This window comes from Nipponia nippon, unplaced genomic scaffold, assembly GCF_047370975.1.
Source record: "Nipponia nippon isolate SJK-2023a ecotype South Korea unplaced genomic scaffold, ASM4737097v1 scaffold_5, whole genome shotgun sequence".
Lineage (NCBI taxonomy): Eukaryota > Metazoa > Chordata > Aves > Pelecaniformes > Threskiornithidae > Nipponia > Nipponia nippon.
In genome coordinates this window covers 99,920,620-99,944,004 of record NW_028262369.1, presented here as the reverse complement: position 1 = coordinate 99,944,004, position 23,385 = coordinate 99,920,620, and the positions used below count along the sequence as shown (strand labels likewise).

The 23,385-nt window shown below is 43.1% G+C and overlaps 1 long non-coding RNA gene across 2 annotated transcripts in view; it reads left to right on the top strand.

The window, feature by feature from the left end:
- Positions 1 to 13,486: 13,486 nt before the first annotated feature.
- LOC148052410 (uncharacterized) overlaps positions 13,487 to 23,385 on the top strand; it is a 65,705-nt gene continuing 55,806 nt past the window's right edge. For both annotated transcript variants that reach the window (XR_015699149.1, XR_015699148.1), the window contains exon 1: positions 13,487 to 13,580. This is a non-coding gene — a long non-coding RNA (uncharacterized LOC148052410). The remainder of the gene's footprint in view (positions 13,581 to 23,385) is intronic.

Genomic DNA, 23,385 nt, shown 5'->3' with positions numbered 1-23,385 from the left:
TAACAAATATTTGGCTATTTCATGAATTTTAAAATTGTTTTCATTATCAGGGAGAAATATTTTTGCATAGCCTTTATTTCCTACAGAATTTTTGACTACCATCTGTAAAGTAAAGAAAAGGGAATTTCCTTTCTCTTCTTTTGACCAGTATTTTACACTTGCTTGAACATAAATGTTTTACAGTGAAAGCAATCCAATTAAAAGAAAGTAACCTGCTGCCAGTGCTGTTAACTTCCCAATAATACTATGGGATTAAAAAAAAAAAATACCCAGTAAGCTAACAGTCCTGTTAGTTTCCACCAATCCTAGGAAGATTTCTTTCAGCTCTGAGAAACTTGCACATTATATAAAAAAAAAAAGCTCTCTTCAGCTGTCACGCTGCCGTGGCAGAATTTAGTTCTGTTCTCAAGAGCTTCCTTGTCCCATGAGTGCAAAGACAATAGTACACTATATAGAGAGCCAATAAATCAATTAGCTTTAACAGCCAGCGTTCAGGAAATGCATTTATTCTCTTCAATGAAAACACAGTTTTTACTTGTAGCCATACTTCATACTGTTAAGGTCAATTTTTCATGTGGAAATTAAACCCAGTGGATGAAAAACTGCTTGTATATTCCATAAAGCAGGAAAGAACTGTTCTTACTGATGTGGGATCACAAGTTTGTTTTATTTGTAATTATCCTTCTTAAGAGTAATTGAGATTCTAAACAGTGGCTAATAGCTTGCCTGTCTCAAATTACTACTGCCTGTAACTTTACCTTTCCAAAAATAAGTGAGCTTTTCAATTGCAACACAGCTACTAAAGCCTGGGTCATTTTAGAACAATTAATTGAGCGAGGTGATTAATAGCTTAATAATGGGTTGCTCTGCAAGTGCAGGGAATGCGTAGAAAAGGAATATGCAATTTTGTATCCCTAAAACATCGCCTAATTGAAAACTCAGTGGTTAGCCTTCCATGCATGCCCGAGATTTTTCTTTTGAGGCCCTGGTTTGATGTCATCCGAGGCAAGCATAAATCTCTGCTTCCACTTAACCTCTTGGGTGCTGTGGGCTGAGTGGCACAGAGGAGTGCAAGGCTTTGGGCAGCGACCTGCACCCGAAGGCGGGTGATGCTGGAGAGCCTTTAAAGATGCCATGCACTAGCTACACAACGGCGCTTGGAAATGGCTGGACGCTACCAGTCCCGTTGTGCGGCTGGAGCTGTGAGGAAGGGAGGCCAGGAGAACTGACCAAGGCAACAAGCCTGGAAAAGGGGAATCGGGATTTCCACTCCTGTGCTTCTTCCTCTGCTTCAGAGGGGTTCGGCATCCATATTCATGGGTCTGAGGGAAGTCTACGAGCTGCTCCCAAGGGGGAGAAAGGAAGCTGGACAAGTGCAAATGTAAAGGAAAAAGAGCAAGTTTATTATCAACGGTCTTAAATTCTTTACATGGGAATCATCAGCTCCAGGTTGCAAATGAAAAAAAACCCTAGAAAAAAAAAAATTAAAGGAGAACCACTACTCAAGATCATGCTGCCCAGGAAACCTCAGTGAGACAGAAAAAAGCACAGTACATTGCCTTGCTGAACGTACAGATGCTCCACGAGCAGATGCTCACTCCAAGCTGTGGCTGTGTAAACAGTTACCAGTCCGCTTGTAGAAACTGGGAGTCATCAAGGAAGACAGAGCCTGTTTGAGCAGAATAGGTCAGGACTCTCGACGCAAAGTGTTTCGGGTCCCGAGCTGGTGTAGGTGCAAGTCCTGGCTTCCACTTCTGCCCACAGTCAGGAAAAGCAAATTCTGTGCCTGAAGATGGTTGGACTCGATGATCTCAGAGGTCCTTTCCAACCTTAATGATTCTATGAAAAGCAACTTCTCCCTCACTTTCCTGTTTCTGCCCCTTTCCTGGTACCGGTGATGGAGGTGCAAGGGCCCCTCCTTTCTTCCCCCCCCCGTAGGCATAAACGGTTTTTACAGCCCTGGTAAGGAACTGGCTTTGCCAGAGGGCTTTGAGGGTGTCTCGGACAACAGCTAGCTTGAGCCTCACCATTCTGGGTTGCACTGCAATTCCACCCTGAACTACTTGTCTGCCTACTAAAATATGTTAGAAGAAGGTGCCGTAGCTTACTTTACGTATGAGAACTGCACTGGTGAAGATGCTTTGCTCTGTGTGGCTAACTGTCTCCTCCACCCAAAGTCACAGGCTTAGCGTTTCTGGTTCAGATGTCCAGAAAGCAGCTGATGCAGGCGCTTCTTGGGGCTAGCAGGCGTCAGCTTGATCAGTAATGTGAATGCCTGAGCTTCCGATGAGGAGAAGGGAGTCATTGATGAAGCTGCTCACTGATGATTTGCCTTGAGGTTTTGTGCTGGTGAGTGTGATGGTTTTGGTTTTTCCTCATCCTAGATACACAAAGTGAGCAGAACTGCAGTTTGAAGCTGCATTGGTTTATCTTATATAAACTGTGGTTTTGGGGTCTTGCACTGGCCGGTTGTACAGCTTGCACGGGGGCTGTTTGCCAGCAACAGGCAACCTGTGGCCGATTTCAGGGAAAGTGCTGGGACACTTTTTAAATTATAAATCCTGTGCATTTTTTTAAATAGCTCTGCCCAGGTTATCATTTGCCACTGTGTTTAATCTTTCTGGAACAGAGGGCTTAGGGCAGTTGCAAGGTTGGATGATTCAAAAATCTTTTTTTAAAGGAACATAGTCATGCAGTGTTTATAGGACAAAGAATTCTTTACAGCCTTTGTCCTCCAACTTTTGCTGACCCTTTGTGTCTCTCATGTTTATAGATCTCAGTTGCTTACACAAATTTCTCCTCGCTTGCTGCTACCCGTGCTGTTTCCAGCCAGAACAACACAAATCCTTCCAGGGGTCCCTTCCAGCACTTGTTCCTTGGGTCTTTATTGTAATGTAAAAGCCAATGCAAGTGAGAAGAGCAGGCAGTTAAAATGCAATTGAGTCCCTTCTTTGTGTTCACAGGGAGAAGTGGAGAAGGTTCTGGTCCTGCTTCACCCGCAGAGAAGGAAGACCTGAGTCCATGGTGCATGCTTCAAAATGATGAGCTATAGTAAAAATAGTCTTTATGCTTGGTAGAAGTTTAAATAAACTTCATTTTAAAACCAGCTAATGCATTCATTTACATTAATTAATGCATCTTAAGCTATAGTAATTAGTTGTAATTGTCATTTGGCTAGAGTACAGGTAGAACTTGGAGTGTGACTGTTCAGTCTGATAATTTTGCATTTTCCATAGACAAAGCAATGTCTGCAACATGTGAAGACATTCTTGAATAGCAGATATTTCTGTATAGATTTGCATATTGGATATCAATGAAAAGATTCTCAAAAATTTCATGAAAAACAATTTAAACTGTCTTGCAGTATTAGGGGGGCAATATTCTTCAAATGGTGAACTGGTCTTGGGCAGTAGCACCGGCGTACAAGCAGAAAGCCTGTGTTTTGCACCAGTTTTACTTGTGCAAGGTTTAGGAGAGCTCGTGTGACAAGGACAGTAAGAAACAGCAATTTGGGAGTCCCTTTGAGAATGGTAGAACTTGTTAAGGAAGCTGAGCATGCCCTAAGTACTGGAGCATTAGAAGTCATACTGGCACTGCAAGGGGGAAACTGGGTGGGAAGGGATTTTGTAAATCCCTGTTGCAGTAGTTGACCTCACGCTGAGTTTCCTCAGACTTGGGTCAATAACGAACACATTTATTCTCTCCTTTTTGTCTGAGAAGTCCATCAGAGAGAGTGAATGGAAATAAATAGAACAGGGCTCTGAAAAGGAAGCAGAAAATAAGATTTTTATTGTATCATTTGCATAATAGTCATCTTGCAAAATTGCTTGGAAATAATAAGAGAAGGAGATGGGGATGAATAGGTTGAGTAGAAGGACAGTCAATTTTTAGTCATGTTAGAAGTGGTAATGTTTTTTCCTCTCTTTCATACAAGGAGTAGTACTCCTCATGTAAAGAGCGGAGTTTATGGCAAGGCTACGTGGGAGATATTAACTGAGCAAGGTGTGAAAAGCTAGAGGAACAGTGTACTGCCATTCCAGCCCAGGAGACACCTGGTCAGGAGAGAACACTGTGAGGTCATTATTAACGCTTCAAAAAAAGTATTTTGGAAACTCCTACAAAACCCTGGTGCTTAGGGCTTGTCTTTAAGATGTTGGAGATCCTCCCAGCTTACTGAAGGAATGAAGTTTTACTTTGCCTGCACTTTGGTGTATCCTCGATTTTTTTCTGTTGATGAGAGGTGTGACCCCTTTGTTTCTGGGCTGGACCTGCCCGCAGTTGGGCAGCCGTCGCTGCGGGATGGAGGTGGTGATGGGTCTCGCCCCGAGCCAAGCCTGCCCCACGGCAGCTCCTTACAACCCCAGCAGCTAGAGACGGGTGTATTTTTCCTAACTGTCAGAACACCTCCCAAAGTGCTGCGCTTGTGTTGACCAGCCGCGTGCCGGTGTCCGCGGTGATTTGCACGGGGGTGTGAGCGGGCCGTCTGGCATGAGGAGGGTCTGCGTGGGCCAGGGACGGTGCATGAATAACCGATCTCGAGGACAGCTCATGTTGCTTGGGTGTGGGAATCTAAATTTTTGTGTGCAAAAGGTGAAGAACCAGGTACAAAGAGCTTACTACACTCAATACGTTTTAGTATATATGTTGACTATTTCACTGATTAATTGCCAGCTGAGCTCCAGGTAGAAGTCGCTGTTCTGTTCTAAACAACATCAGCTTATTTTCCCCCGTTTTTGCATTTGATCTGTGTTTACAAATGGCGAGTGGCTTAGCGTGCATTGCCTTACCCCTCTGAGCTAAGACACGGGTGGGCAGCGTTGAGATTAGGGACCGTGGTGCCTGGTTCCCACATGCGGAGCCTCTCCTGTACGGCAGACCAAGGGAGCAAGAGACCTTCTGTTGTCACATTGCAGGCAAATTTCTCCACTTGTATAGAGTGCCTCTGAGGCTGTCATTTACATACTTTTTTCTTTTCTTTGTGTGTTTTTGTTTTCCCCCATTATTGTAATGTCAGCAAAGAATATGATTTAGAGAGAATTAACTCATTTTTGAATCATTTCCTTGTTAGCAAATTCATCAAGCACCTGAAGTTTCTTTATTTTTTCACCTTATGCCATCAGAAGTATTTAATTTATGTAAAAATTTTAAGATTAAATATAACAATAATGAGTAACCACAGCTAAACTGACAGAAACATGCTTGTTTATTTTATGCTAATTTTTTGAGGACATCATTGTAAGGTTTGGAAAGAATTTAAATTCATGCTTGAAATGTATTGATTAGTGAGACTTAATTTTTCTTTAGCTCTCTCTGATAGTGTTGTAAATATTTTCATTTGTTACGCATAACAAAATATACATTAATCTGTCAGAATATAAATGGTTTTCTTCTGGCCACTATGGCTTGAGGGATTTATTCCAAGTCAGTCGTGTTACTATTTGCCCTCAGGATGTATAATATATATTTTAAGGGAATGTGGATTACTGTAAGACACTTATATTATTTGTGTGATTAATATTAGTGTTACAATGAATGAGGTCCTGTGGTCTTACTTTGCTCTTATAGTGACTTAATCATTTCTCACAACAGTGAAGTCATCTTAATAAAACATTCCATATAGTAGTTTGTTTTTTCTCAGATGTGACAAATGCAGCCGCAGTAAGATGTGAATTTTCTGTTATTAAATATATAGTATCATGAATTTAATTTACTGTAAGACATGTACCTGATATTGTTATGTAGCAGAGTGAAATTTGAATTCAAGCCCATTTCTCCTAGCCCGGGTGGGACTGGAAGGAAGACTATAGTAAACCAGTACATTTTTGAAGTTCATTTCTCAGCACAACCAACTTATTCCGGAAGTTCTGGATGTGGAATTTCACACGCTGAAAAAGGTCAGCCCTGTAGAGGCGTATTTAAAGTTTCACGTGTGTAATTTGCCACGATAGGTGCACACTTGGTCCTCCGCATCCCCCAGGTTACGGCACTGCATCTTCTCTTTCTTCACTTCACTCCGAACGCGTGGTCCATCCGTGCTGGGGTACCCACCCTCCCGCTGCTAGCCCGTGTGACACGAGGCAGTGTGCCAATGGGTGGACATGTGGAGTCTAGTTTAAGAAACCCATGGTGGGAGGGAGATAAGGCTGACCCTTCCCCTCCGTGCTGTGCTCCTTCCTACACCGCATCGAGCGCCCTGCCTCGCCGGCCGCAGGGTGGGGAGAAGTCCCAGGTCATTGCGGGTGCTCTCGGGGGATGAAACATCCCCAGTGAAATTTGGGTCCTCAGCATAGACCGCGAGGTGGCCAACGGGCAGGCTTCGCCCACCACCTTTCCCGAGCAAGGTGGGGGATGGCTGCCGCAGCGGCGTTGTGAAGTCCAGCCACCGCCACATGTCTCCTAGTGGGTAAGCTGTTCTCTGATTAAATTACTTAATCTTATTACTTCCTAACTGCCATCAAAGCCTTAATAGTTAAATCTTAAATAAGCTAGTTCTGGGATTACATTTCTGCATGGGGCTTGCAAAGATGCCCCAAAACTGGTGGTGGAGCGTCAAAAGCGCTGGGCTCTCGCACCCTGCCCTGGCCAGGGGAAGGCACGGGAGCTACCATTTCTTGTAAGAAGTGAGCATTTGTGTATTGTTTTAATTAGCCTTTAGGTATGTTTGCTATGACTGCAGCAGCACAGCAAAAGGTTGGCCTGGTACTCTTATAGTTCTTTAAAATCATTATGTTAATAAGATGTACTACGCACAACAGCACACCATGCAGTTCAGTATGCCATATTTGCAGTGATGGACATTACTGTGCACAAAAAAACAGTGGAACAAAGTATACCATGTGTTGTAAACACTCAATTAAATAAAGTCCCACCTGAATAGGGTGTCTGTACCCTTTCTGCGTGCCTGATCACTTAGGAAAAAGTCTGAATAGATAAATCATCTTTGCCCTGTCTCCAGGTTCAAACCCTTCGCCTGGGTGGCAGGACCCCCGTCCTCTCCAAAAGCACCATGTCCTCACCGAGAGATGCACTAGAGCTCTAGAAAGGGCTTGGAGCGGAGAACGAACACGTTTGTGGCAGAGGTGGTCATACCTTGTGTCTAAGGTGCATAGATACAGCCCCGAAAGTTTAACCCACGCACTGCTGCCGCACTCCCTGTGCCGCCAGCTGCGTCCCACCAGCGCTACTTACAGTACAGCACATGATGGAGGTTCCGAAAGCAGAGTCCTTCTCCAAAGCTCTGAAAACAGCTCATATGGCGTAAACAGGATGCTTTATAAAACAACCTCAGTAAAACACTGGCCTTCTTACATAGCAAATATGTATCATGCTTTTTATGGTTTAAAAGTACTTAAAATTATCATGCTTCTAGTGAAAGTTGTCTGCAGTGCAAAAGAATGATGTTGGTAATTACAGTAAATTCAGCTAGGATACGGTGGACAAGAGCTTTAAAAACTTCAGAAACATCAATTAAAGCCCAAGTTCTGTGCAATAAGCATCAAAAATTGATAAAAACTCAAATTTAGGTTTTTAGATTTAGTGTTTAAATCAATCAACTGCAAACAAGATTTAATTAAAGAATATTATTTCAAAGTGTAATTACCTACTGGGATTAGAATGAACCTCTATTGCCCATAATGTTCTCCTACTGTGATCCCACACTGAAAAATGTTGAGTTTTAGATTAATATGCATCTTGTAAGTACAAGTCCTAATCTCAATCTTAAAGGACATTTAAAACACACTTGGAACCTTCTATGCAATCAAGCACAGTGTGACTACAATGTCCACCATGCTAAATTTGTGATTACATTTTTTATGTGCATGATTTAAATCGCTTTAGCAGCCGTCCAGGGAGCATTTTACCCTGCATATTAATTACACAAAGGCTTTGTCATGTGAGGGTCTCAGTGGTCATGGTCTGTAATCCAGCTCATTTGAACTGTGAGTACAGTTTTTGAGCATGCTGTGCACATCAAGCTCGGCTTTAAAGCTAGAATATGCTGAGATGGTTAACAGGTATGGTTCCTGCTTAAGGAATGAATGCCATTTATTTAGTGACATCTGCAAACTAATTGCTTAAAAATCTGAGACTGAAAAGGAATGCTCACAAAGCTTTTGCAAATACGCAGAAAGACAGGGTCTGGTATTCCAGCACCCTGTTATCTCCAAAAAGCAAAATCCCAGTAAAAAATACTAGAAACCAACCACAGTTCTTACTCAAATGGATACTTATGTTATTCCTTTGATTCAAACTACTAGTAGTTAAAACTACGTAGTACTTAATATTTTTCAGTCACTTGCTTACTTCCTTTTCATCTGAATACCCTTTCCTCTTAAAAAAAAATTTCATCTAGTCTATTTTTTTTTATTTGACCATCTTATTTGGATCACAAACTCTTAGTCTGCAAGGAATTTACTGTTGCCTACAATCTGCAAATCAGTCAAGTGTAACTATAATAAAACTCTAGTAAACATTTTGATACATATACTTTTCTCTGCATGTACGTATTTTTTTAGAATCTGCTTTTGTCATCCTAAAGTCTATCACTATAGTACCCATGAAAAAACCATGTCTTATGGTTAAATTTAGGAATACAAGAGGCGGAAGAGCTGGTGGGATCCCAGAGGAGCCTGTTGTAGGGCAGGAGACCAGGCTGGACCCCATCTGCCAGGTTCACTTGCGCAGTCCCATTCTGATCAATAGACGACTTCTGTCAACAGAGAGACCAGGATTTGCTTTTTTAGTTTAGTCATAGACCAGATTCTGCAACCTTTAATTATTTCTCACTTAGGAAATATTTAATTGAACCCATAAGTAGGCCATATTTTTATTATTCTAATGAGATTCATGGGACTAATCACATAGCAGCGACAGACTTGGAACCTCTGTTCCCTTTCCTTTTGCGTGAGAACAAAATGAGAATAACGATAGGTAAAAATGGTGCTCAAGCCTACAGAAAAGGCGCTTTTGACAAATCTGTGCGAGTGGTTTGTGGAAGGCGCTGCCATGCAGTCAGCCTGCTGAAGGACTTGCAAGGATTTGAGAGACGTGTTTCTCACAAAATGTTTCTTCCAATTTGCCTTGATTAACGCCAATTTTTTTGGTAGAGTTACCAAACCTGGTTCCCGGTGGCTGGCTGCCAGGAGCATCTCTCACAGCGCTCGGCCAAAGCGCCCCAGTGGCTCCATGTGATGAGCCATGCCCGTTCTCAGGAGCAGATGCCATGGCTCTGGAGGTGGGGGGGTCTCCTCGCCTGCACCTCCCGCGGCCGGGGGACCAGGAGCAGGGGCGCGTTAAAGGGCAGCCCAGCACAGCAGGTTTGTCTTTGCCCATTCCCTTGCACCTCCCGCACCCAATGCTCATCCCATGGGATCCCCGGGAGGGGAGTGGGCTGCAGCCAGGTCTCCCTCTGCACACTTTCACCGGCAAAGACAAGGAGCTACGGGCCTCATAGGGAGGACAGAACAAAAAAGGTCGCTGAGGGAATGATGCAGAATTCCGTAGGACGACCGCTGTGTTAGGCGTTCAGTGCATGCAGGAGGGCCGTGCCAGGCTTTCGCGCTGGGCTCAGCGGAAAGGAGGAGAGCGGACGCTGTGCAGTGACCAACGGGATTTGGAAAGGCAAATTTATGACTTGACTACAGATGGGCTTTCCACTCTTTGTCTAGTTTTCTTGGAAAGCAGAGATTGCTTTTATGTTCCTGGAGGTTTGTGCCACTTCAGATTTTCTGAAATTTGTATTCAGAAAGACCAACCAAATTTTAAGCAATAGGAGTTTTTGGTTACTAAAAGACAGCTCTTTTTCCTCTCAATTTCATCTGTTTTTAAAGTTGTTTTTTATTATTTTTCCAAAAATACGTTACCAGTAAGAAGAAAAAAAGTGAAAGCGAATCAATTTGGAAGAAGTATTTGTGTTCTAATCCCTGTCCGTAGTTGTGCATATCTTGTTGGTCTTAACCAGCAGTAACAAAACCCCCCAAACCATATTCGAAGCAATCTGGAGTAGGATTCGTTATGGTTCTTCCACGTGAAATCTGGAGAGTCGTTTGCATGGCAAATGTGGTAGGGGTGCTGGTAGGACTCTCCAGCTGGTGGAAGAGTAGGAGAGTGATGTCTGCGACTGATTTCTCAATTCACTGACCAAACTTGAAAGAGAAAAGGAGTCATTTCAGTCGTATCATTTGAATGAAAACCCTTCTTGTTCCCTTTTTGTAAGATTTTGAAGACTAGATGAGTAAGCAAATTGGAAAGGAAAACACTGTTTCAAGATAAAAAACCCTGCATTGTCTAACTTTGAAATACCTGCATAAAATATTTGATTTTTTTTTTAATTTTTCACAGTAGAAGCTGCTCTTCAGATTAGCCAAATCTGTGAATTTCATGTTTTCCTGGTTTTTTTTTTCTGTTTTTCCCTGAAATATAATTACTCCAATCAAAATCCACACAAGTTTTTAATATTTCTTCTTTGTCATTCCTACTTTCCCGGTGTTTCCTGATGGGAACGCGGGGTAACTCCAGAGCCGCTGGTTATTTCCCTGTCTGCTGGCTGTGCTCGGTGGGGCGCGGTGGGGGCGGCCGGGACGGCTCTGTGCCGCAGCAGAGCTCCCCCGGTGCCGCTCTCCCCGCCTCCCAACAGAACTTCCTTCTTCTTGAAACTTATGCCAAAAGACCCATGCAGATTTTTGAAGTGAAAATGCCATTTCGGTGCTCAGGCCGTGCCTCTAATGTGTTTTATAGTGCCTTCTAATAGAGATGCACGTCAATGAAATCTATACTCTCAAGTTGGGAAGCTATTTTTCTTGAAAACCCACCCCAAATCTGTGGCCTTTTACATTAAATTTTAATCAGTCTCGAATTTTGAAATCTCAGCATAAAGCTGTTGATATCGGTCTCCTTTGATAAATTATAAAGGTAAACTTTAATGAACAGTGAATAGAATCACCTTTGCTACTTGGGGGTAATAGAATAAAAAAGCAAACAAACACATTTTTCTTACTGCCACATGCCTCTCCTTAATAATAAGTTTTGTGTCTTCTGCAGAAATAGATGCTGTATAAAGTCTCATTAAATTAGCTGACTGATGGAATAAATACACAGCCCATGGCTCTCCAGTCCATAGTAAACTAAGCAAGGGTCTTGATATCTTAGAGTTCTGCTTATTTACACATGCCTCGGACTCTTCTCACAGATATGTAAATTATTCTGGTTAAAACTAAATGCTAAAGTCTACACCATTAGTCTTCCACTTCATGATCTCCACATGGGGCTGTTAGAGGGATAATGTACCATACAATACACGGTTTACTTTTAATTAATAGAAAAAAAATGTGAAATGAATATTAAATGTAGCTTAATGTGAAAGAAACCTCAAAGCAGTACGGTTGTTATTTTTTTTTAAATATTCAGCTCTGCTTTGGCGTTAGAAAACAAGAAATGTAGTAGCAGCCTGAAAACATCATTAAAGCATGGGGAAAGAAGGAGAAGCAGGTAAAGGCAGTGGGAAAAGGAGGTCAGGCCCAGGCTATTTGCCCTGGAGGGGGGACACTCATCTGGGGAGGCATGGGGGGCTCTGCTCAGAGCCCCCGAAATACCAAGAGCAGTTATGCTCGCAACTCCCTGGGCACCCTGCTGGAATCGTACCCCACCACATACCGCATGAATTGCAGAACCTGGTATTAAATCTTAATATAAAAAAACCTCATCAAATAGAAGCATTTAATTAAAACACAAGATCTGTTTGTCTGCGTTATAATTCAACGTGTCAAAATTAATGCCCCTGTTTTTAATAAATAAAATTACCAATTCACAAACAGTTTATCACACTGTTCTCAACAACGGAATGGAATTTTAATTATATGCCATTATTTATTGCGATGAAATGAGTGTGTTCCATAATATTTGCCAACAGCACAAGTTAGGATTTAAGAAGAAAAGCTCCATTAAGTCGTGATTTTCTCGGGTGGCATCCCCTTTGTCTCATTTGGCTCACCTAGGATAAGGTACGAATCTTGGAATGAGACAAAGACTGTGAACAGCCCTGCGGAGGCTTTAGGAGATAACAAGATACTCACTGAAGGCACTTATTTGTAAGATTAAAGGGTTTGAACTAAAGCCTGAAATTAGTAACTTTTCATCCCTTTTACCAAGACAAGCCAGTGTTTTGCAATAAAATAAAGACCCTGCATTTTAAAGCCTCTTCAGCAGGTGGAGTGTGAAACTAAATGCTACTTGCTCATTTCTAAATTATTCATACATTCTTAATTGTGATGTTATCCTTATAAATGATAGTAATGGTACCATTTAAAGCCTAAAAACCGGCAAGCACCTGCCAGTGAAAAGGGTTCATTTAATGCATGGCAGCTGAATCTTTAATACAGGGGATAAATGAGAAGGCTCTGCTGGCAAAAATACAGTAAGACACTTGATTTTCACAATGAGGCATCAAGTAACCTGAGCCGATTGCTGGGTGGGATGGGAAATCCAGTGCTGGTTCCCGAGGAAAACTCACAGACAGGGCAGATTAACTGTCCTGGGCTCCAGCTGGAAAAGGAGGCGTAAAACACCAGCTCCACTTCCAAGGAAGATTTCTGCCTTTACTGGCAAAATGACGTCGTTTGCTCACCTGCGTGCAATGAGGTAAAAGCACGAACCTCAGCAGGGGAGTGGTGGTTTCACCTGAGGGGCTCAGGCTGGGCTGTAGAATCAGACCAGCGGTGGCTTCGGAAAATTTCCTTGCCATGATCTTTGCTGTGTTGTCATACATAAAACCATAGGACATACCATCCTGTACTCAATTGCATGGTATTTCTTCTGGGAAACAAGAAGAATTATGGAAGAAATATAGCCCCTAAAGAAGAAGTAGGACCTGGAGCCGGTGGTGCCAAGTCCTCTTGCAGGCACCTGGAGTTAAGTGTAGGGCTGACCTGGGTAACGCAACCGTCAATGTTCCTATTTCAGAGAGGGTATGAGGTTTGTTTAAACAGGTGGCATCCTTTCTTTTTGTTTGAAATAACAAAATTGTTCCAAAACTTGCACTTTTTAGGGATTGGCCATTGAAAACAAAACATGAAGATCATAATTTCAAACACTTATTTAAATTATTTAAAGTGTGCAAAATCATGTTGGTTCAAAGACTTTAAGGAGGTGCAAGACTAGAAAAATTTTTTAAATCCACTGATCAACATCTGAGCATTAAGCTGTATTGATCTCTTTGTGATTTTTGAAGTGGGTCACAGTTTGGGAGGCTTTTAAGGGCTTTGACATCCTCTTACTTTTCCAGAGACTCATTCCTACCAGGCTTGTTTGCAGGCAACCAGTCACGTTACTCTTGGAGACAGCTGCTGGGGCTTTAGCTGAATCCCACCAAAGCTGACCATGTATTTCCACAGATGGTGGCAATGGCAATCACCCTCCTCCTTGTCTTGGTGTGGCCACCTGGGGAGGAGGAGGAGAAGAAGGGTGTCTGGAGGGAGGAGGGTCCTAGACAATTTCCTTCATTAGCTGGTGGGGTTGGAGCAAAGCAGCTCTCAGGAATGCAAAGTAACATGCTCCAGTGGAGTCCTGGAAACAAGAGTGTTTAGGTAAGCTCTTGGTGAGCGGCAGTGGGAAAAAAGTTTGGAATACTTGTAAATGATTTGTAGTTCCTTTAAAAGCAGCAATCAAGAAACATATTTGAACTGTAATTTTTGTGTTAAGGTTTGAGAATCACTGAGGCTGCTGATAGTTTGCGTTTTACTTGGCTCTGGACAGTAACCCAGTGTCGCTTTTCCTTCTGTTTGGTTTTGCTTTCTGGTTCTTGTGCAACAGCCAAAGCTACTGAGGCACGGCCAGAGCTGATGGGGGGTGAGCCGGGCTTAGGGACTGCGCTGTCCTGGGGGAATGCTGTAATATGCCTCTGTTTCTTGATCTTTTGAGAATTGTCACTGTTGGTTACTAAAACATTAAACTGGGGACAAGGACAGGGAAACTCTGGAACTTTTTGGTAGCGCCTGGGATTCTTTGAAATTCTTCCACTGGCAAAATGGGCTTTAGAAAACTTTGCATGTTCTGTTTTCCACAATATATGTTAGCCTCAAACTGAACTGATGCTGCCTTAACAATATTCTGGATAATTTCTGCGATTATGCTTATTGAAGGCTCCTTTGGGACCTCTCAGGTTGTCTCTTGGGGTAAAGTCCCCAAGACTGGTGATGGCTGGGACTTTCTGAGTCTGTTGGGTGACACTGAAGCTAAGGGAAAGGTCAGACTGTCCAGGCAAATTCTTTTTGTTTTCCAAGATTTGGCTGTAAGCTCGGAAAGGAAGATTGTTTATTAGGGTAGAATAAAATATCTACTTCCAGTGTAAGTTGTGAACCTGCTCTGTATTCACTTTTTTCTATGCAGGCCATACTGCAGGGGGAAATGTCCCTGTAATTAGATTCTGTATTTTTAGTTAAAAATCTACAAAGATCTTGTCTCCAGAATGGGTATTTTGAATCTCACCTGCATCACAAACCTGATAATGCTGTGAGCCTTGGTGTCTGATTTTTACCATTAAGGAATATCGTGAGCTGCCCAATGTAAGGGGAGAAGGGCCAGAAAAAAAACCAACTGATTTCTTTTTTGGTGTGTGTGTTAATGCACTGGGTTTACACTCTGTGACTTTAATTTCTGGGAGTCGTAGTGCAATGAGTAAGTTGGTGTTTTGCCAGCCTCTGCTGATGACTCTCAGCATTGTCCTGTGTTTGGCATGGTTTGCTGCTGCAGCATCCCCGTGGTCTAAGGACATCCAAGGATGGGGCTGCTGGTTGGGGCTGGGGTGCGTTGCTATTGCTCTATGGAAATCCGCTGCTCTAGATGAGATTTGCAGTGATAATTTCACTGCAGATCATGAGTTTTCCTCAGAATTAAAAGTAAACAAACAGAACAACCACGCAAATTCCTGGTGCGCTCCCTAATATGTCATTGGGCCATAAACTGAAGATAATGAATGTATTCTAGTGTTTTACAACAAACTTTCAGGAAGTGTTACTAGCATTTCCAGTCTCTGTGTTGCAGGAATACACTTAGCCCAGGCTTATTACAAACATCACGTTTAAGATCATTCAAGATCCCAAAAGCCAAAATAAATATATTTACAGATGAATATGTCCCAGCGCTGTAGCAAATGCAGCAAATTCCCAGTGGGATTCCTTTTCCATGCTCGCTTCAAAGCGTGAGTCACAGACAATTTTCTGTACGGGTTATGCCTCAGGGCACTGTTATTAGGGGGAAAAAGAAAAGTAGATTCATTTAGTTAAGCAGCCTTTTATACTTTTTCTTCATAGTCTGCTCTAAGTAGAGTTTTCATTTTCTAAATAACAGGGCCCAAAGCTCTGGTTTGGGAGTCTCCTCAATGCTACAGAGTTTAACTTTTGCACAAAATAAAAGAACACTTTCTGTTGCCTTTGAGCGTGGTGTGTTTTTGGTTGTGGGTTGTTGTTGGTTTTTTTTTGTTGTTGTTGTTTTTTATCTCAGCGGAAGGAAAAATACAGTCCTAGCAAAGCACAGAACAGCAGGTAAATATGAAAGGAAATCTGTGCAAAAGCAGTGTTTTGAGAACAACTGTGAGCAGCTCGCTTACGATACTAGCAGGATGAGCAAATGGAAGCAGCTCTCATTCCTCGAGCGGGCTGGGATCACTAATGCTGTGGTTTGAGGGACCTCCAGGTGCTCACCCCTGGGACCGCGAAGGGATGCTGAGCCACTGTCTTCACAGCTTCCTTGGTGTTCTCCATCCGTGATGCTGTATGGTGTGAGCCAGTCCTGTATAGGATGGATGCTGTATGGCGTATGCCAATCTTGTATAGGATGGTTAGATTCCCCTATCCTTTTAGTGAGGAAAAGAAATTTATTTAAACATACCTTTAGAGAAATCTGAGCAGAGTGGTTTTAGAGACAGCAGGGGCAGTCTTAATTCTGTAGATGTGAGCGTTATTTGCGGATAAATGCCCTTCCTAGTCTCTAAAAATTATTATTCAGGATGTCTTCCCATCTCACAGATGAACTATGAACTAATGGTTCCTTTTTGCATAGTTCACTTGACAAAGAATTGGTAGATTTTCTGTGTAATTTGCTATTATCCTAAAACTCTCAGCAAACCAAAATGCCAACCTGGGTTTTAAAATGTGATGTGTTTGAAAATGGAAATTTGACCACTCCAAATAGCAAAATCTTCATTTCCATTAGGATTTTTATGAACTGTCTGATTATAGATCAGAAAAACTCACACTGTTCTACAGCCTCCTGCGATGCACTAGACAAAATGATGAAAACAAAGGCAATTATTTGTACTGGGAATGGCGTGTTTCATTTAATGCTTTATCGGAGAATATAGTCACATTGGAGGCTATTACATTTTCAAGGCTATATTTACTTTAAAAGGCCCTAAGTCTCTCTCAGACCCTGTACTCTTCTATCCTTTCCATGGAGAGCAAGTGGGAGCTCCCCAGAGCCGGCATCGTCCCAGTTAGAGTTAGGATGCGTCCGCATCTCCCCGACTTGTCCGCCACCCCAGAGACATCGGGGTTGCTCTCCCCAGCAGAGGCAGGGACTGTGGGCACCGCCACATCCTCGCCTTGAGCTGGGTCACTGTGCCATGGCCAACCTCTTGTGTGGCACCGGGGGAGGATGAGAGGGGTGGGCAGGGGCAGCTGCCCTCAGCCTCTTTGTGAGGGCTACCTGGCCTTCCCAGGGAAGCCTGTGATGAAATTTTGGAGAGGTGGATTCCTTCAGTAACAGTTTGTTTGTTTGTTTTTTCCCTATTCTGTGGATTTTTCTTCAGTGTATTGGCTACAGGTGGAGTATATTGTCAGTATGTGAGCAATAAATCTTGCTCCTTTGTAATCCGTTGCCTTTGCCGTTCAGGATGCTCATGTACTTTGATGGAGAAGGTGCAAGGGTGTGGTTTTGGATCTGACCAGCTGCATAGCTGATGTTGTCTCTTCAGTAAATGGCTGTCCTGAGCCAGGCTGTTGGCAGTTTTATGTTAATGTGCTCCACGTTCGCTCCCTCCTCTCCAAGTGAGGCTCTGCCGTCCCCGGGGCTCCCCAGCCGGCTGGATGCATTATTGCCTAAAGCAACCTGGGCACAAAGGAAGCTGCGATTCACAGCAAAGTGTGATTCTGTCCCCGCAAATGCACGGCACAGCTGGAGGAGGTCTCCAGCAGCTCATTTGTATTTCTCCTCTCCTCCGGGGCTGAGCCCGTCTTTGGTGTACAAGCAGTGTCTCGGCAGCGGTGCCAAGCCGCGCGGTTCCTGCGCGCTCTCGCTGCAGCACAAATCCTGAGGACTGATTTAGGATCCCTGTACACTCCCCGACCAGATTCCAACATCACGAGCAGACTGCAAAATTATGATGCATGTCAAAACTGCCAATGGGCAGAGACAGGAGCAGCAGGAGGAGAAAAAATATAGTTCCACACTACTCTGAAAGCTCCCTTTGCATCAAATGCTTGTGCCAGATTGTGCTACGACATGTGTGTCCATTTCTAAGTAGGTCCCTTTGCTTGGTTGCTAATCTATACAGTCTGACTGGTGTGAACTTGTATGCATACTGGGAAGCAGTGTTTTAATTTGTTGGAGGCAGGTTTTGTCTACTGTTTCTTCTTAGCGCTGCTCTCGGTGCTTGGAGCAGTTCCACAAAGAAAGTTACATTCAGATCATAGATGAATTATATCGCAGCTCGCGTCACGTGGGCGCCCCGGGTTTGGCAGGATGCTTTCAGAATGAGAGATGCTTCAGAATGAGATACTGCATGGAGCAGAGCCTAGGCAAAACGAGGAGGACGCAACTCACAACAAACAGCTGTGCAAACAAGTTCTTCTAAAACAGCCATACAGATCTGATGCCACACTCTGTAATATTGTGACAAATCCATATCTACGAGCAGTCTCATGCCTGTCACCACCCTGCAAACCGTGCAGACGCTGCGCCTCTTGCCAGCGCTGGAGTGGGACTCGTCTGCATCCTCGCAGGCTTGCTGGGGTCAGGGCGAGCGCTGGTGGGGAGAAACTGGGCATCGCTGCCTCTGCATCGCTCAGCAGGGGCGGGTGGACTGTAAAATAAATAAATGTGTAAATATACATATATGTATGCAGGAAGCTCAGAAGGCAAGGTCTGGGATTTTTTTTTTTTTTTTATTTTTTTTTTTTTGCTATTAATTATTTCACTCTCTCAATAGCTCTAAAGATTAACAGTTCTGGAGGGGGTTTTGTCTCTTACAAGCTCTGAGGGTATGGTCTTCAGAAAATTTCTACCTGTGCCTTCACGTGGGATGGAGCATTATGGGTTCTAGACCTACTGTAGGGATAATTACACTGAAGCGTTTGGAAGTTTTAGGTATTTAATTTAGGTGGCAGAGGTGGGAATAAAATGTGACAGTCTTGACTTCTAGCCCTTACTCTTCTCTCGGGACCACACTGCCGGGAGTGGATGCTGGTTAACGCCCCAAGGCAGCTCTGCTATCGGTGGTCTGACCTCCCCTCTCCAACACAATTTTTGAAAATAGCAAAATAATGCATTGGCACATTAATAAGTCACTTTGTTACACACGCAAGAACTCTTCAACATGCTGCTGGCTTTGTTTGTAAATTGAAGCGTTGCCCAAGTGCAGAGTGTTTGCTGTGATCTCACCCTTGCTAGCAAGAATTTCTTTAAGTAGATGTTTTCTCTGACATTCTCTTCTTTTCACAACAACTTAGTTATTCTCGTAGTTTCTGTAGTATCCATCTCTTATGACCCTTGTAAAAGACCCAACAGTGTCATAATCTAATCTCCTGATGAATTCTTAAAGTAATCTGTATTATCTCAGACCATAATTCATCTCATCTTCCCTTCTCTGCCTGCACTTCTATTCCTGGCCGCTCCATACATTTCTGCTTTCCTCTTCACCTCCGTTCCCAGGCTCTGGCTCAACACAAATGTCAGCAATCAGCGTAGGTGTGCGAATGCAGACGGGCATCGGAACAGCAGCGCGGTCCTTGCAGAAGGGCTAACCACTGATTTCAAACAGCGAAATTCTAGAAGTTGAAGTAGGGATTTACCTCCTGTGGAAATGGATGTGTTTTCATACTCTTGCATAGAAGTGGAGCTGGTCTAGGATACAGATACATTTTGCAAATAGTTGTGGTTGTTTTTTTTTTTTTTATAGGTGCAATAATCTACATGGGAAAATGAGGTCTTAAGCCCAAAATTTATTCTATCAAATTTTTCTAGTAATCTGGTAAAGAAAAAAAAATTTAAAATATTTTGGTTTAGGTCCTGTTTGTTTTTTGACTCTTTAATGGCTTCTACAGCAGATGTCTGTTTAAGCATGCAGTAGGAAAGCTAAGTGCTGCAGCTTGGTCTTGGAGAATAAAAGTGGTTGTGCTTTTAGTGAAATTCTAGAAATAAAAATTCAGAGCATTTATTTCTTTGTAATTATTCTCATGTATTTTCATTGTGTTGCCAGAGTAGTTTTACTTAAACATAATCCTAGTAATCTAAAATCCAAACATAGTGATGCTCTTCCTAAGCAGAGAGATATGTTGCAAAATATTAGAAATTACAGGATACAGTAATAGCCGGTTTTACAGTATTTTAGTGATGTCAGGAAGAATCTTCCAAAGTATGCACAAAGGCTTGTGTCTCGTTTCTGTTGACTTTCACTAACGGTGGCCAAGGACTAGAGTGTCTTTTCCTCTTACACCGCTGGGATACAAAACTTGTAATCTGGAAAGCTTATACTGTATCAAAATTCAGAAATGTGATAGGCATAGGCTTGGATCTACTCCAACAAAGACAAAAGAATCCAAAAAGATAATTACCATGGAAGACCAAATTCTATTCTTTGTTTGTATCTAATGTGTATTTAGCATATTTTTGCTAGTCCTAAGAAGCAGTTCTGCCAAACAGAAAGTGCTAGATCCAACTTGTTCCATATTAGGATGGTTTCCAAAATTAAAAAAATGGATTTGGAGCAGAAGACCAAATCTGGAGCAACAGTTTTTCAAAATATACCTATTTCTCTGACCGGCTACTGCAGCACGCCAGCACCAGGCGCTGCCCGTCTCCTGAGCCGCTGTTTGCTCTTTGCAGATAAGTGCCGTGTTTTTTGCAGGTCGAGCCGCTTCCTCCGGCCATGGCTCCCGCATTAAGGCCAGCAGCAGCAAACACTGACCCTTTGTCGCCACCGAGCAAAGCGTTGGCGTTCCCGTCCCGGGGCTGGGTAACGCCACCGGAGCGATCGTGGCGCCCGTCGCTGCCGACAATGCGCTGCTTGTGCCCACTCAGGGCGGCGGGGGCTGCGGGGGGCTGCCGTGACTCACCGTCACGCACTGGTGCCACGTCTGCTCCTGGGCGACCGCAGGCCTTTTCCCACCCCTTGGCCCGTGCTCCTGGCAGGGTGAGCAAACTCATCCAAGTGAATTTTTCAGACCCAAACTTTCATCTGAAGCTCTGCTTGACAATGAGTGTTTTTGGAGGTCTGAGAATGCAGTTATTCTGCATTATAGGTTGTTTTGGTATTGTTTGGCAGTGGAAGCCTGAGATTCCTGATCTCTTGTGGCTTTTCTTTTCCTGATTAAATATAATTGGGAAATAACATCAGAGATGCAGTTCTCTCCCAGCAGAGCTGGCTGGGGGAGAGGAAGAGGTGTGACGGTGTCAGTGGGTGCTGGCCAGGACCCCTTGGCTTTGGGTGCTGGCCGCTACTCCCCATGGACTGAGCTGTCCCCTGTCCCACCGCCTGCATGAGTGCTCACTCACAGGCAACGGCACTCGCCACTGCCGTGGAGCGATGTCTCTTCCACCAAAGGGATTGCAGGATAGAAATCCCAAAGGTTAATCTATCCATTATTATAAATATTTATAAATGGGTTGGATAAATCATACTGTGTAATTATCTACCTAACTAGTCAAGCCATTAGGACATTAAATAGCACAAATCAGAACTCATTTGGTTCATCATGAGCCTGATATTGTTATGAAACAGCTGAGCAGTGCTGTGAACCTTTAAAGGGTTTCAGGGCAGGGAGTCAGGCGGGAACTTCTTTGCGAGGTGTGGTGGGACTTTAAACAATGGCAAACCTGGGGTATTTGGTTAAAAATGAATGTCTGAAACAGGAAGGTCTTCAAGCGCTGAAGTGTTTTATCAGCATTAGTAAGTCAAATGCTAATACACCAACAAAACCACAACAAAGCTAAAATACAGCATTGAAACATCAAAATCCTCTTCTCTGTTTTGCAGTGTTTTAATGAGAATGCTTATACAAAGTATGTTCCAACTTTGTTTAATTTACATTGTTTGTGGTTATGTATTGCTAATGAGAGGGACAGCACTTTCTTTGCCTCGAAGACTTTCCAGTATATTACAACCAATTGCAATTGCAGAGAAATTGTCTATAAGGCATGTGTTCCCCATGTGCTTTCCATGTAGTTAACTACTAAACTCTTGATGAATTCTCCAGTGATTTCTTTGAAGTTCATAGCATGGATGGATAAAATAAAGGTGCATGGCTCGTACTGCTGAGTTTAGTTTTTAGTCCAGAATTATGGCATTCCTCTCACTGTAATGACTAAGTCCTTCTTTCCTGCGTCCTCTCCATTCAAAGGTGAGATTGCAGGGAAGGGGGAAATGGTGCGACTTTGTGCAGCCCTCGCCTGGCGTTGTGTAGCCAAACGGGCTCTTTGGGCGGCTGGGGGCTCAGGAGAAGTAGGTGTCTGCACTTCTCTCGGCTCATTCTCCAAGCCCAGTGTGCAGCAGTGAGGTAAAGGTACAACTGTTGTGTTGTTTCCCTTCACTTTTATGTTTTAAAAAAAAAAGGATGATTGTGGGTTTTGGAAGTATCCAAAACAGCAGAGCTCAAGCTTTGTCGATATGGAAGTGGGGGATGAGAAAGAAATTGGGTCGCTGTGGGTTCCAGCCCAGCACTGGCTTCAAGGATGTGGCAAAGAAAAATCTATGACAGGAATAATTTGGAAATGGTATTGGAGTGGATTAGCAGGATTTCCTCAGTAATAATCAACAAACAAAATTTTTCTTGTCTATTAAAAAAAAAAAGCCTTCATGGTATTCCCACTTGAAGTTGGGTTTGTTTTTTTTTTGTAAACAAACAAACAAACAAAATTTCATCTTTCATGCCAAGCCTAAATTTCACTAACTTCTGACTCATTTAAATGAGAAGAGCCACTAGGTAATTAGTGCTTACTCTTGAGCCCCCTGAATTCAGCGTGTCGCTGAAAGGATGCATGGCAATTCCTGGGTTCACCTGCATGTTGTGGCTGCACCCCAGGGGATTTCCCCTCTACACTCTGCAGAGGATCACGGTTGCGTGGTGTCCCGTGGGTGCCCACCGTGGGCACCCAGCCTGCCCCAGCCCCAACGGGGGTCTCAGGCATACCGGAGTGATGAAGTGTGGATGCTATCTTCTGGTTGCTGCCGCTCTGTTTGCAGAGTTCCCTTCCCTTCCCTGGCAGTGTCCTTTAAACTTCAGCTTTCCGTTAGTTTGAGGGAGAAGTATTGAGATTGACAGTGGAGGCACCCAGCACTGCCGCGCTCGGCAGCGGGGCGAGCAGCCTGGGGGTACTGGCAGCTGACACCCCCCAGGCAATCTGCAGTGATACCACTGTGATCTGAAGCAGCAACTCTGGATGCGTGGTACTGAGCAGATTTGCTGGGGTTTTATTTGCTTTTTTTTTTTGTATACAAATTGGAGAAATTATTTTGCTATGACATTTAAATAACAACGATAAAAAGTAGGATGTAACTCCTCAGGAGTATGTTCTTCTCTTGGTGTCTGCGTGTGGCTCCCACTGGTATTGATGGGAATTTTGCAGATGTATCTGAGGAAGGAAAACCTTTAGCATTGTATAACCAACCTGAATTTCTCTTGAGACTATTGGATACTGAAGCAGTTGGTTGAGATTGCTGCATTTGAGAAGTTATTTGTTTTACCTGCATATCAAACGCCAACTTATATTTTTATTTCAACAGCATATTGCACATCCTGCTTCTGGGAAAATACTGCGCACACATTCAAGTTAAATTATATTTCACACTGTGCCTAAATACATTTACTGAAATGAGATTCAAACAATTAAATATGTCTTCTATGATTTTCTCTCTGTTAGTCCAGTAGCCTAATAATTATCTGAACTGTTTTAATATGACTTGCACTGTGTTGTCAATTTATTTAGTTGGAATTAGTTTTCTATTTCTTTTTGTAAGTGTTGCCTGTTTACTTAACAATATTTGGCTTTGCCTAATGATATGTACAGAAGACAGGGCTAAGTGGAACATCAGCTGTTTACATCAGCTCCAACAATTAATGCATGTTAATTTTTAATTACAGTGATTGTACTAGAGGCAGAATGTATGTTTTTTCACAG